This window comes from Schistocerca nitens, chromosome 4, assembly GCF_023898315.1.
Source record: "Schistocerca nitens isolate TAMUIC-IGC-003100 chromosome 4, iqSchNite1.1, whole genome shotgun sequence".
Classification (NCBI taxonomy): Eukaryota; Metazoa; Arthropoda; class Insecta; order Orthoptera; family Acrididae; genus Schistocerca; species Schistocerca nitens.
Window position 1 is genome coordinate 970,075,416 of NC_064617.1, and position 12,341 is coordinate 970,087,756.

Consider the following 12,341-nt stretch of genomic DNA (forward strand, 5'->3'; position numbering starts at 1 on the left):
CATGTTTATTTACTCTGTCGTTATCTCGAAAATATTCGTAATTAATTCTGTTTCTTGAGTCTGTGTTTTGTTGAAGTATAATAATGAGTAAAAGTAAAGTTATTAGAAATCCTCTGAAGGCTTTTAAGAAAAGGAGAAACGTTGGAAAGCCAAAGGTATGTGTTATTACTGTAAACAATAAAGACGACAACCAAGTGCGTGAACCTAACCTCTCAAGTACACCTGCCCATAGCAGTCAAAGTGGGAAAGAAAATACTTCACAGAAGAAGCTTGGTTCAATGAGTGAAAACTATGAATGTTTTATGGGCGAATCGGATGTGAATGAAATATTTGATATGTCGGTTCTCAAAGGAATTTTTTCAAACTGTGTAAGATGTATTCATTGTAGTGAACTTGGTCTGGAACTCTCCATAATAAAGCACGTAGGACTTGCTAGTGAAATACAACTGAAATGTGATAAGTGTTCATACATGACCACCTTTTGGAACAGTGTTGCAGTAACTGCAACTGAAGAAAATGGTAGCAAAATCTACGAACACAACAACGAGCGATGCTTGCTTTAGACAAGGAACGCCTTCGGGCTGCAGACAGGGCTGTAAAGAGTCTAGAAATACAAGCAAGAGTAAACAGGAGGAGGAACAAGAGGAAGCTGGAGGAGGACTTTGCAGACGATGAAGATAATCCATCCTATGGACCTGGAATGCACTAAAAAGTTAATCCAATCTTTGTCGCTCGATTCCCAAAACTTTTATTTTCTCATACTAATTACATGTTTTCTAAGGATCTTCCAAACATATTTGTTTCAAACTTTCAGTAAATGTTACACAGTACCTTCTGCATAATTTAACACAGCCTTTTTCCAAAAAACTGTATATTTTTGAATATATAAATAAAAAATCGCAAACAAATGTTGTGAATTTTCATTACAATTGAAAAAAAATCACCTTTAATAACAGAACTAAAATTTTGTAAAATCCCTGTGTTAAGTTGTAGCCCATATTCCAATAAATAATCTGTAAAAAGTTCAACTTCCTACCTCAAATACTTTGTGAGGAGAGATGTAATATATAAGCGTTATTTTAACATTGCAAGTATAGGGCGTTCCGGAGCCCCTTAAACCTAACTAACCTAAGGACATCACACACATCCATGCCCGAGGCAGGACACGAACCTGCGACCGTAGCAGTCGCGCGGTTCCGGACTGAAGCGGCTAGAACCGCATGGCCACCGCGGCCGGCTCAAACACGTTCTCCTCCGAAACTTGCTGGACCAGCACTACTGGAAGAAAGGACATTGCGGGGACATGGTTTTGCCGGCCAAAGTGGCCGTGCGGTTAAAGGCGCTGCAGTCTGGAACCGCAAGACCGCTACGGTCGCAGGTTCGAATCCTGCCTCGGGCATGGATGTTTGTGATGTCCTTAGGTTAGTTAGGTTTAACTAGTTCTAAGTTCTAGGGGACTAATGACCTCAGCAGTTGAGTCCCATAGTGCTCAGAGCCATTTGAACCATTTGGGACATGGTTTTGCCACAGCCTGGGGGATTGTTTCCAGAATGAATTTTCACTCTGCAGCAAAGTGTTCTCTGATACGAAACTTCCTGGCAGATTAAAACCGAAGTCGTGGTTCGTTTTCGGGTAGTTCAGTTCGTAAAGCACTCGCCCGTGAAAAATCGCGGTCCTGCGTTCGAGTCTTGGTCCAGCACACAGTTTCAGTTTGCCAGAAAGTTTTACTATCCATTCCGTTAAACGGCTATTGCAACTGCTCCATCGTCTCAGAGAATTACAATGTCATACAGAAACTTCAAACTTTTTATTTCATCGCCGTGAAAATTTCGCTGGCCAGTATCATCTTTGCTTTCCTTTACTGCTTGTTCAATGTACATACTGAACAACATTCCGTATGGGCTAAATCAATGTCTCAGTTCCTTTCACGTCCTTCGACTCTTGTAATGGCAGTCTGGTTTCTGCAAACGTCGTTGATTAACTTTCCGGTCCCTGTATTTTATCCTTTTACCTTTAGAATCTCTAAGATGGTAGTGAAAATTGTCAAAAGCCTATCTTCTAAAGCAAGAGGTGGGATCAGCATGCGCCATCCTACATTTCTCCGGAACCAGAACTTACCTGCTCCAAAGTAGGCTTATATGTAGAATGAAATTTTCACTCTACAGCGGAGTGTGCGCTGATCTGAAACTTCCTGGCAGATTAAAACTGTGTGCCGGACCGAGACCCGAACTCGGGACCTTTGCCTTTCGCGGGCAAGTGCTCCACCAACTGAGCTACCCAAGCACGACTGACGCCCCGTCCTCACAGCTCTACTTCTGCCAGTACCTCGTTTCCTACCTTCCAAACTTAACAGAAGCTCTCCTGCGAACCTACTTGTCACAGTTTCAATCTGCCAGGAAGTTTCATAGGCTTATATGTGTTCATACATTTTTCTGCAAATATTTCGTGCCAGTATTTTGAAACTGCGACATATTAAACTAATGGTTCGGTAATATTCACAACTTGTCAGCATCTGCCTTCTTTGGGATAAGTTTTATAACATTCTTCTTGAAGTCTGCAAGTATTTCACTTATGCCCTGTACCTTGGATACCGATGCGGTATTTCAGTGATTAGACAGAACGTGGACAAAAGGGGGGGAAAAGGGTGTATAAACCTGCTTGTATTCAGTACTTACGTTCTGTCTTGTTCATCCTGTGCAGCTCAATTGGAGAAAAAAAATCTATGGAAGATGGTGATCGTAAGCTTCCACATAAGGGCCTGTATACCCGTTCACAGAGCGAGTTTGGTGCAATGATTTAGTGGTGGTGGGGGGAGGGGGCGGCGAAAATCTCCGACTTTAGTCCCCCCCCCCCCACAGTCAGAGTCCCTGAAATGATGGCACAGCGTATCCTGTCAGCCCAAAAAGTTTCGACACTGGGTTAACAAAACATACACCAAAGTTAAGATGATGGTTTCGATGCTTCAGGTGTCCTATATAGTGCTGTTGCTCCGATTGATTAAAACGTACAGAAAGTTCATACAACCATGTGAAACGCTCAGAAAAGTGCTCCTTTGGGATGTTGTTCTACTCACGCGCCACATTGGCTTGAATGTCGGATGTGTTAGTTTCTGTACTTTGTCGTTTCGTGCTCAGTTTTTATTGATAACACCAACTCTCGTCACCTATGTTTTTTTTTTTTTTTTTTTTTTTCTTCTTCAGGAAAGAACTGTTGTGTTCACGTCAATGAAGTCGAGGCGGGCGTCAACGCAACTGGTTTTGTTCGGCAGTCAAGCTGTGCGAGACAAACTTCGCACACACTATTCTCTTCTTTAAAACATTCTGGAGAATGTCTTGAATATTTGATTTAGTGATGTCCTTCCAGTGCGACTTGCAACACGACAATCTCGAGACACTGTTGCCATATGTCCACTACGTAACACTGCCTGCTCACAGCGTACTGGTAGAATGCACCGTAGTTGTTTACAGTTGTTACTTCAACCTCACACTGTAGCTGAATGAGCTGACGTCGCTTATACGACAGACATAAATTCGGCCTCGGAACATTCTGGGCCGACGGTGTATGAGTGGAACATTTGTTTATTCAGCTTAGGTAAAGAAAATTCTTGCTTACTCGAGTTGCTGATTTTATATTAACTACCGTATGAGATACTACGCTCTCGTTCATGAGCAGAGTCTAGATGCGACACTAGAGGTGTAATCCTCTAAGGAATAAAAACTATGCAGATGTCAGAGTGTAAACACAACAAGAAGTCAGGAAAGTTAAGGCTGAGTGTTCCGTAGACAACAAAATCGTTACAGACAGAGCCACACCTAGGAATGGAAATGATAGTGAAGGAACTATCCCAGTATGTGCTTTACTCCTCTTCGGGAAAGTGGAGAAAATGGCGTGTGAATGATCAGTACGCCACATGGCTATAGGTGAATGCGGCAACAGATTAAAAGCTTGTGTTTCGCTAGAAGCAGGCTTCAAACGAGCACTGGCCCAATCCCAGCAGTTCGTCATACATGCTGTCTCTTGAAAGAGGTTCAAATGGTTCAAACCAATATTGGACTTAACATCTGAGGTCATTAGTCTCCTAGACTTTGAACTACTTAAACCTAACTAACCCAAGGACATCACACACATCCATGCCCGAGGCAGGATTCGAACCTGCGACCGTAGCAGCAGCGCGGTTCCGGACTGAAGCGCCTAGAACCGCTCGGCCACAACGACCGGCTCTTGTAAGAGGCGACAGGCGCATTTTCTCTGGTGTTTCGACAGAAACCTACAGTTCAGTGTTTGCAATGTATAGCTGGCATCAGCCCAAATAAAACTTCCTGGCAGATTAAAACTGTGTGCCGGACCGAGACTCGAACTCGGGACCTTTGCCTTTCGCAGGCAAGTGCTCTACCAACTGAGCTACCCAAGCACGAGTCACGCCCCTTCCTCACGGCATTACTTCTGCCAGTATCTCGTCTCCTACCTTCCAAACTTCACAGAAGCTCTCCTGCGAACCTTGCAGAACTAGCACTCCTGGAAGAAAGAGTATTGCAGAGACATTGCTTAGCCACAGCCTGGGGGATGTTTCTAGAATGAAATTTTCACTCTACAGCGGAGTGTGCGCTGATATGAAACATCCTGGCAGATCAAAACTGGCAGAAGTAAAGCTGTCAGGAAGGGGCGTGAGTCGTGCTTGGGTAGCTCAGTTGGTAGAGAACTTGCCCGCGAAATGCGAAGGTGCTGAGTTCGAGTCTCGGTCCGGCGCACAGTTTTAATCTGCCAGGAAGTTTCATATCAGCGGACACTCCGCTGTAGAGTGAAACTTTCATTCTAGAAACATCCCCCAGGATGTGGCTAAGCCATGTCTCTGTAGTATCCTTTCTTCCAGGAGCGCTACTTCTGAAAGGTTCGCAGGAGAGCTTCTGTGAAGTTTGGAATGTAGGAGGCGAGGTACTGGCGGAATTCAAGCTTTGAGGACGGGGCGTGAGTCGAGCTCGGGTAGCTCAGTTGGTAGAACACTTGCCCGCGAAAGGCAAAGGTCCCGACTTCGAGTCTCGGTCCGGCACACAGATCTGCCAGGAAGTTTCATATCAGCGCACACTCCGCTGTAGAGTGAAAATTTCATTCTAGCCCAAATAAGGACCACTCATCACATCTTTTATACGACGCCCAGCGTCCACAGAAAGCTGGGGTTTGTTTCCCGTTACAAACAAATTATTTTCAAAGCGGAATTTTAAGTGCCCATTCGGTACAGCAGTCCCAAAGTAGTCTAGTCTAACCGACATTCGTTTTTTCGTTATTTATTAACAGGGGCAGTAAAACACGATGAATATCCAGTACTCTAGCAGCGAGCGAGCAGCGCTGCTCCACGGCGGTACCAGTCAGCGCGTCCTTGAACGGTGCCGTCACTGCTGGGGTACCGGTTTCGAATCCCGGCGGGGTCAGGGATTTTCACCTGCCTCGAGATGACTGGGTGTTTGTGTTGTCATCATTTCATCATCACTCATAAAAGTGACGATATTGGACTCAGCAAAGGTTGGGAATTTGTACGGGCGCTGATGCCTGCGCAGTTGAGTCCCCGACAAACCAAACATCAACATCATCACTGCTGGGATACTGGTTATTACTCATGTTTTACTGTCCTTATTAACACATGGACTTCTTTGGGACCATGCTATCGAATGGTCACGTAAAATTTCACTTTGAAAATCATGTTCGGCACCGGAAACAAACTGACTTTTCCCGTTGACACAACGCATGAAACGTGTGTTGTTCCTAACGACTCTTAGCAGCGATACCCCGTATATTTTGAAAAAAAAAAGAGCGAGAAAGAGAGAGAGAGAGAGACCAACAAATGTTCGAAAGTAAGATTCGTTTACTGATTCGTACGATAAGAGGTACAGAGTCACTCCGAAAACAGAACCTCTGAACAGTGAAGCCATCAATTAATGAAAAGCTGGAGTTATAAATGTTGCTTTTGGGGAGGCATTTGTTACGGCGGAAGCTAAAAGTTTCAGTAGTTTTAATCAATAACTGAAATATTTAGATCTAAAATCCGATCGCGCACGCACGCACCATCACACACACACACACACACACACACACACACACACACACACACACACAATTGCAGCCTGTCGGTGGCCAGTGTCTCAGGGAGAGTTTTGTGCGTAACAGGGAAAAGTTACGTAATCGAAATAACAGCAATATCTTCCAGTGTAGCTCTTCCGATAGCTATTGGCGTTAAAAATTTCCGTTTTCTCTAAAATTACGGAACAGAAAATTTGCCAAAGGAAACATAATGCACTAAATTACAGAATGTATACGCCCAGCTCATGATTAACACTTAAGTGGAACATGGAGTGCAGTTTGCATTTAGTGACTGAATTATACACAAATCTTAGGACGAAACGTAGGGTAACGTACTATGGTAGCGAAGAAAAGTTGTGACTCATGGTCAGTTTATATTTGTGGTTCCTACCTCTCCAAAACGAAACTATATAGATTTCCTGAGCGATATTTAGCAGCATTACTTTAGGTGCATGGAGCAGTGAAAAGTCAAACATTATAATTCCAAATGCAACAGATTAAAACAGTCAATAACAACTGCCGTTTATTCAGTAAAAGAGTTGGTACAAACCAATGCATTTGCAGCGATCTCGCGTGTTTACATTCGAAGCCTCACGATTCAATAAAACAAAAACGAAGAGTCTGACCTTTTTTTGTCGGTGCATCATCACGAATGAACCATATAGCTACTGTCAGTTTATGTTACATTTTTTTGTGACTGCTCATTGTGCAGAACCCTCAGTGGCGTGCAGGGTAAAAATAACAGGAAAAATCACAGTGTTGGAAGAGAGGAGGGAGAATGTGAAAGATGCAACACAACTTCGAATATCGGCAGTTGACTAATAAATATTCAGTAAAAAAAAAATGCAGTGGATTTTAGTGTTTCACATAAAACTACGAATTATGATGGTGATAATATTAATAATAGTAATAATATTTATAATAATCATCTTACAACAGCTTTCGGAGATCTGACTGAAGGCTTTAATGGAGATTTTAGAGTATCTCATGCTTCGTGAGAGGCACCTAAGGGCTTTGTATTTTTCTGACAGCTTTTGTGCATTCCTTTATATAGGAAAATTCGTCCACTGCGAAATTGCGGGTCTACTTTATACTGTTTATCTTCAGATAGCAGTATACCTTTCACAAAAAGTAACAATTTGTTAAAGAAAATTAAAGACGGGTACGTAAATTACGACAGCACGCCACGTTCTTACAGTAAGTTAGTTGTGTGTAGACACACGTGTTGCATGCAGAATGTATAGCCGTTTTCTTGAGGGGTACTCACTCAGATGCGCCGCGTCAGAATGACAACACCACGTGATCGATATAAACAAGAGTCGTCGTCGGCGGCGGCGGCCTCAGGGTCGCTGACACATGACAGGCGGCTGGGAGCCCTGCCTGCCAGCACTCCGCTGCTCCCCGAATAGCCGCTGCGCGTATTTACACGCACCACCGGCGCATTGTTTTGTCGGGCGAAGGAGCGCGTGTGGAGGCACGGGCGGGCACTGGCTGCTGCCTGAGGCTGGCCGGTCCGGCCCGCCGCTCGCCGAGGTGCGACTCCCGGGTCGCCGGGCCTCTCGCTCGCTCCTCCCAGGTGCGCCAACCGCCTACCGACTCCCTCGCGCCGATCGCTACGCACTTAGAGCTCTCTGCATCGCTATTCACTGCGCGCGACGTACGGCATTCGACGCTCGAGATCGGCCGGCAGAAGTGCACGCGGAAGCATTGTTAATTGCAGCGGCGACCGTCGGTTGCCATTGTGACGTACTTGCGCGATTGGCGACGGCCGCGTGCCGCCATCTGTGGAGGGGTCGCGGAACTATCTGCGGCAGCGAAGTTCCGGGAGCTATCGAGGGAGAGCGCGCGCGCTGTCGGAGTCCTGCGAGTGCGCGCGCAGTTTTCGTAGGAGAATAATCTCCAATTAACCGAGTAGCGTAGCAAGACAGTTTAAGCGTGCATACATATTAACAAGATTTTCTGTCGGTGCTTTGGCAGCACATGACAACAACACTAAGCAAATTCCACTTTCCTGATGTTAGGAGACTACAATATTTATTTATCCCGAACCGGCTTTCGGCTTCCGTTGTTACAAAAGTTTTTGCTACGGCATGGAAGTTTCCAACCAGCATGGCTTTTATTTCTGTATCTTCACGTATCTATGCTTCACATAAAATGCAATACCTTCCCTCGTAAGCACCTCTTACCTTATCATTTTATGTATCTTCTGCAGTGATCTCAATATTATCTGGGCATCGAACTCTTACTCCGTTTCTTGCCTAATTACGACATGGCCGCCACGAAATATCTTGAGAACGCAAAACGAAATACTTTTAGCAGCTTCTCGCATTTCAGCTTATTCATTGCATATCGATATAAAGACCACAGCCATAAATTGGTACAAAATTCTTTATCGTGTACAAACTGCTGGATTTTTTTCCTTTTTTTGGCTTATTATAACATGGAGGTATGAGCAGATTCTCTATAAGAAATATCTGTGGCTATTAGTAATATCTGTGAAAGTTGCATGTTATTTTATCTATGGTTGCAGTATTTAGTTTCAGCTGTTCGCCAAAAGCCGATTCGTGACAATATTTTACAGAACATCAGGCAAGTGTTTTCTAGTTAATAATGCACATTCGTCTTAGTGAATGAAAAGTTACATCTATGTTTGTACGTGGTCTGTAATAACTGTTTGTCTAGAGGTTTATATATACGGAATTTAGGGGATTTTGAAATGGGAATCGGAAGGTTACTGTAATTTCCAACAACGCTAGGGAAATACCAACTCCTACAGACCCCTTACAAACTCCTAGTGGACACTGGATAAATAACGTTTTTAGTTGATTACCATATCGAGAGACGAACATTTTAACAACTACGAAATAAACATCTGAAGCAACATCTTGTACTTTCACACTTATGTATAGTTAAAGTGCCAAAGTCTACTAATTCACTATTACTGTTAATTGATAGCCTCTGACTGACTTATTATCCGAATAATTCGCCATACGATTGTCTACAGTGTGTGTGTGTGTGTGTAAAATTATATATATATACACCTTGACGATGTTTTCAATCGAGATGAAATAACGAAATATGGCTCAGCTACATTCTCGAGAAGCTTTCTAACTGCTAAAACTAATTTGGATGAAAATGAAAGACGTAACTACACAAACCTACACAATATAATCCAAACGACTCTGTCCAAGGCACCTAGTAAGAGGCGGTAAAGCGTGGGATGTTGGGCGGGATTATTAGAACAGCGCCATAAAGATTACCGTGGATTTTTGCGTAAGTCATACGGAAATGTATATTGCCTTGAAATTTGTATAAGTTATTGCAAAGAATACTTTATGGTCAAAGGTAGATCTCAGTTTGTCACTGCAGTCTCCCTCCCCCTCTTCGCCCTCTTTTGAATGTATGACAGTAGGGACTTCTCATGCGGTAAACATGATAGAAAAATATAGTGACGAAGTTGGTTTACGAACAGAATAAAACGAAAGTGTATCTGCAGTGTTCTTACAGACTGCGTGATGATTATGTTTCCTTTAGTTTACATCTTAAGCTCCTCTAGAATTAGTTGATCATGCCGTAGTATGGTGTGATATAAAGGGAGATTTTGCTAAATGGAGACAAAGTGAAGGGAAATATCAGAGAGGATACTAGGCAAAACAAAATCATATGGATTTATGACCGGAAATGTGTTCCAAGGGACGTACAAACATTTGAAGGTGGACATAAAAGATCTTTGAAAATATAGGTTTTAGTGATTGAAAGCACACAAAGGGACGCACCAGGCAATTGGTTATGTTCTGCCCGTACTGGTGTCATACGGGCAGCGAACTATCAGCACCAGTTGAGCCTCAATGTGTGGCTGCCTCGTGGGACCAGTCATCTTTCCACAACACGTCACCGGCGAAGCATACACTATGTGATCAAAAGTATCCGGACACCCCCGAAAACATACGTTTTTATATTAGGTGCATTGTGCTGCCATCTACAGCCAGGTAGTCCATATCAGCGACCTCAGTAGTCATTAGACATCGTGAGAGAGCAGAATGGGGCGCTCCACAGAACTTGAGGACTTCGAACGTGGTCAGGTGATTGGGTGTCACTTTTGTCATACGTCTGTACGCGAGATTTCCACACTCCTAAACATCCCTAGGTCTACTGTTTACGATGTGATAGTGAAGCGGAAACGTGAAGGGGCACGTACAGCACAAAAGCGTACAAGTCGACCTCGTCTGTTGACCGACAGAGACCGCCGATTGTTGAAGAGGGTCGTAATGTGTAATAGGCAGACAGCTATTCAGGCCATCACATAGGAATTCCAAATTGCATCAGGATCCACTGCAAGTACTATGACAGTCAGGCGGGAGGTGAGAAAACTTTCATTTCATGGTAGAGCAGCTGCTCATAAGCCACACATCACGCCAGTAAATGCCAAACGACGCCTCGCTTGGTGTAAGGATCGTAAACATTGGGCGATTGAACGATGGAAAAACGATGTGTGGAGTTACGAATCACGGTACACAACGTGGCATGTGTAGTGCCAACAATAAAATTCTGAGGCGGTGGTGTTATGGTGTGGTCGTGTTTTTCATCGAGGAGGCTTGCACCCCTTGTTTTGCGTGGCACTGTCACAGCACAGGCCTACATTGATTTTTTAAGCACCTTCTTGCTTCCCACTGTTGAAGAGCAATTTGGGGATGGAGACTGAATCTTTCAACACGATCCAGCACCTGTTCATAATGCACGGCCTGTGGCGAAGTGGTTACACGACAATAACATCCCTTTAAAGGACTGGCTTGCACATTGTCCTGACCTGGATCCTATAGAACACCTCTGGAATGTTTTGGAACGCCGACCTCGTGCCAGGCCTCACAGACCGACATCGATACCTCTCCTCAGTGCAGCATTGTGAATAATGGGCTACCATTCCCCAAGAAATATTCCAGCACCTGACTGAACGTATGCCTGCGAGAGTGGAAGCTGTCAACAAGGCTAAGGGTGGGAAAAGACCATATTGTATCCGAGCATTACCGATGGAGGGCGCCACGAACTTTTAAGCCATTTTCAGCCAGGCGTCCGGATACTTTTAATGACGTAGTGTGTCTGTACGTGCTGCGGGTGAGCCTCTCGCTCCTACTGAAAGAGGAAGAATCGCTCGTGCGAAACCCAGCTTGCACTTTTCTCACATGATACACTGTGAACTATGGATGAAGGGCAACAGACAAGTCCCATACTTCTAGATTTCCGGATAGCGTTTGACACGCTGCCCCATTGCAGGCTGTGAACGAAGGCACGAGCACGTGGAATAAGTTGACAGATACACTCCTGGAAATTGAAATAAGAACACCGTGAATTCATTGTCCCAGGAAGGGGAAACTTTATTGACACATTCCTGGGGTCAGATACATCACATGATCACACTGACAGAACCACAGGCACGTAGACACAGGCAACAGAGCATGCACAATGTCGGCACTAGTACAGTGTATATCCACCTTTCGCAGCAATGCAGGCTGCTATTCTCCCATGGAGACGATCGTAGAGATGCTGGATGTAGTCCTGTGGAACGGCTTGCCATGCCATTTCCACCTGGCGCCTCAGTTGGACCAGCGTTCGTGCTGGACGTGCAGACCGCGTGAGACGACGCTTCATCCAGTCCCAAACATGCTCAATGGGGGACAGATCCGGAGATCTTGCTGGCCAGGGTAGTTGACTTACACCTTCTAGAGCACGTTGGGTGGCACGGGATACATGCGGACGTGCATTGTCCTGTTGGAACAGCAAGTTCCCTTGCCGGTCTAGGAATGGTAGAACGATGGGTTCGATGACGGTTTGGATGTACCGTGCACTATTCAGTGTCCCCTCGACGATCACCAGTGGTGTACGGCCAGTGTAGGAGATCGCTCCCCACACCATGATGCCGGGTGTTGGCCCTGTGTGCCTCGGTCGTATGAGTCCTGATTGTGGCGCTCACCTGCACGGCGCCAAACACGCATACGACCATCATTGGCACCAAGGCAGAAGCGACTCTCATCGCTGAAGACGACACGTCTCCATTCGTCCCTCCATTCACGCCTGTCGCGACACCACTGGAGGCGGGCTGCACGATGTTGGGGCGTGAGCGGAAGACGGCCTAACGGTGTGCGGGACCGTAGCCCAGCTTCATGGAGACGGTTGCGAATGGTCCTCGCCGATACCCCAGGAGCAACAGTGTCCCTAATTTGCTGGGAAGTGGCGGTGCGGTCCCCTACGGCACTGCGTAGGATCCTACGGTC

General features: G+C 45.1%; 1 protein-coding gene across 4 annotated transcripts in view; it reads right to left on the bottom strand.

Annotated features, from left to right (window-relative positions):
• The window catches only part of LOC126253660 (proton channel OtopLc-like), an 856,134-nt gene that overhangs the window by 830,578 nt on the left and 13,215 nt on the right, over positions 1-12,341 (bottom strand). The window contains exon 1 of one of the 4 annotated variants that reach the window (XM_049955175.1): positions 7,340-7,810. The exons of 2 other annotated variants lie outside the window; for them this stretch is intronic. The gene's annotated coding sequence lies outside the window, so the exon portion shown is untranslated. Of the gene's footprint in view, positions 1-7,335; positions 7,811-12,341 lie in introns of those variants that run through there. One more of the 4 variants, XM_049955176.1, reaches the window with a different exon arrangement.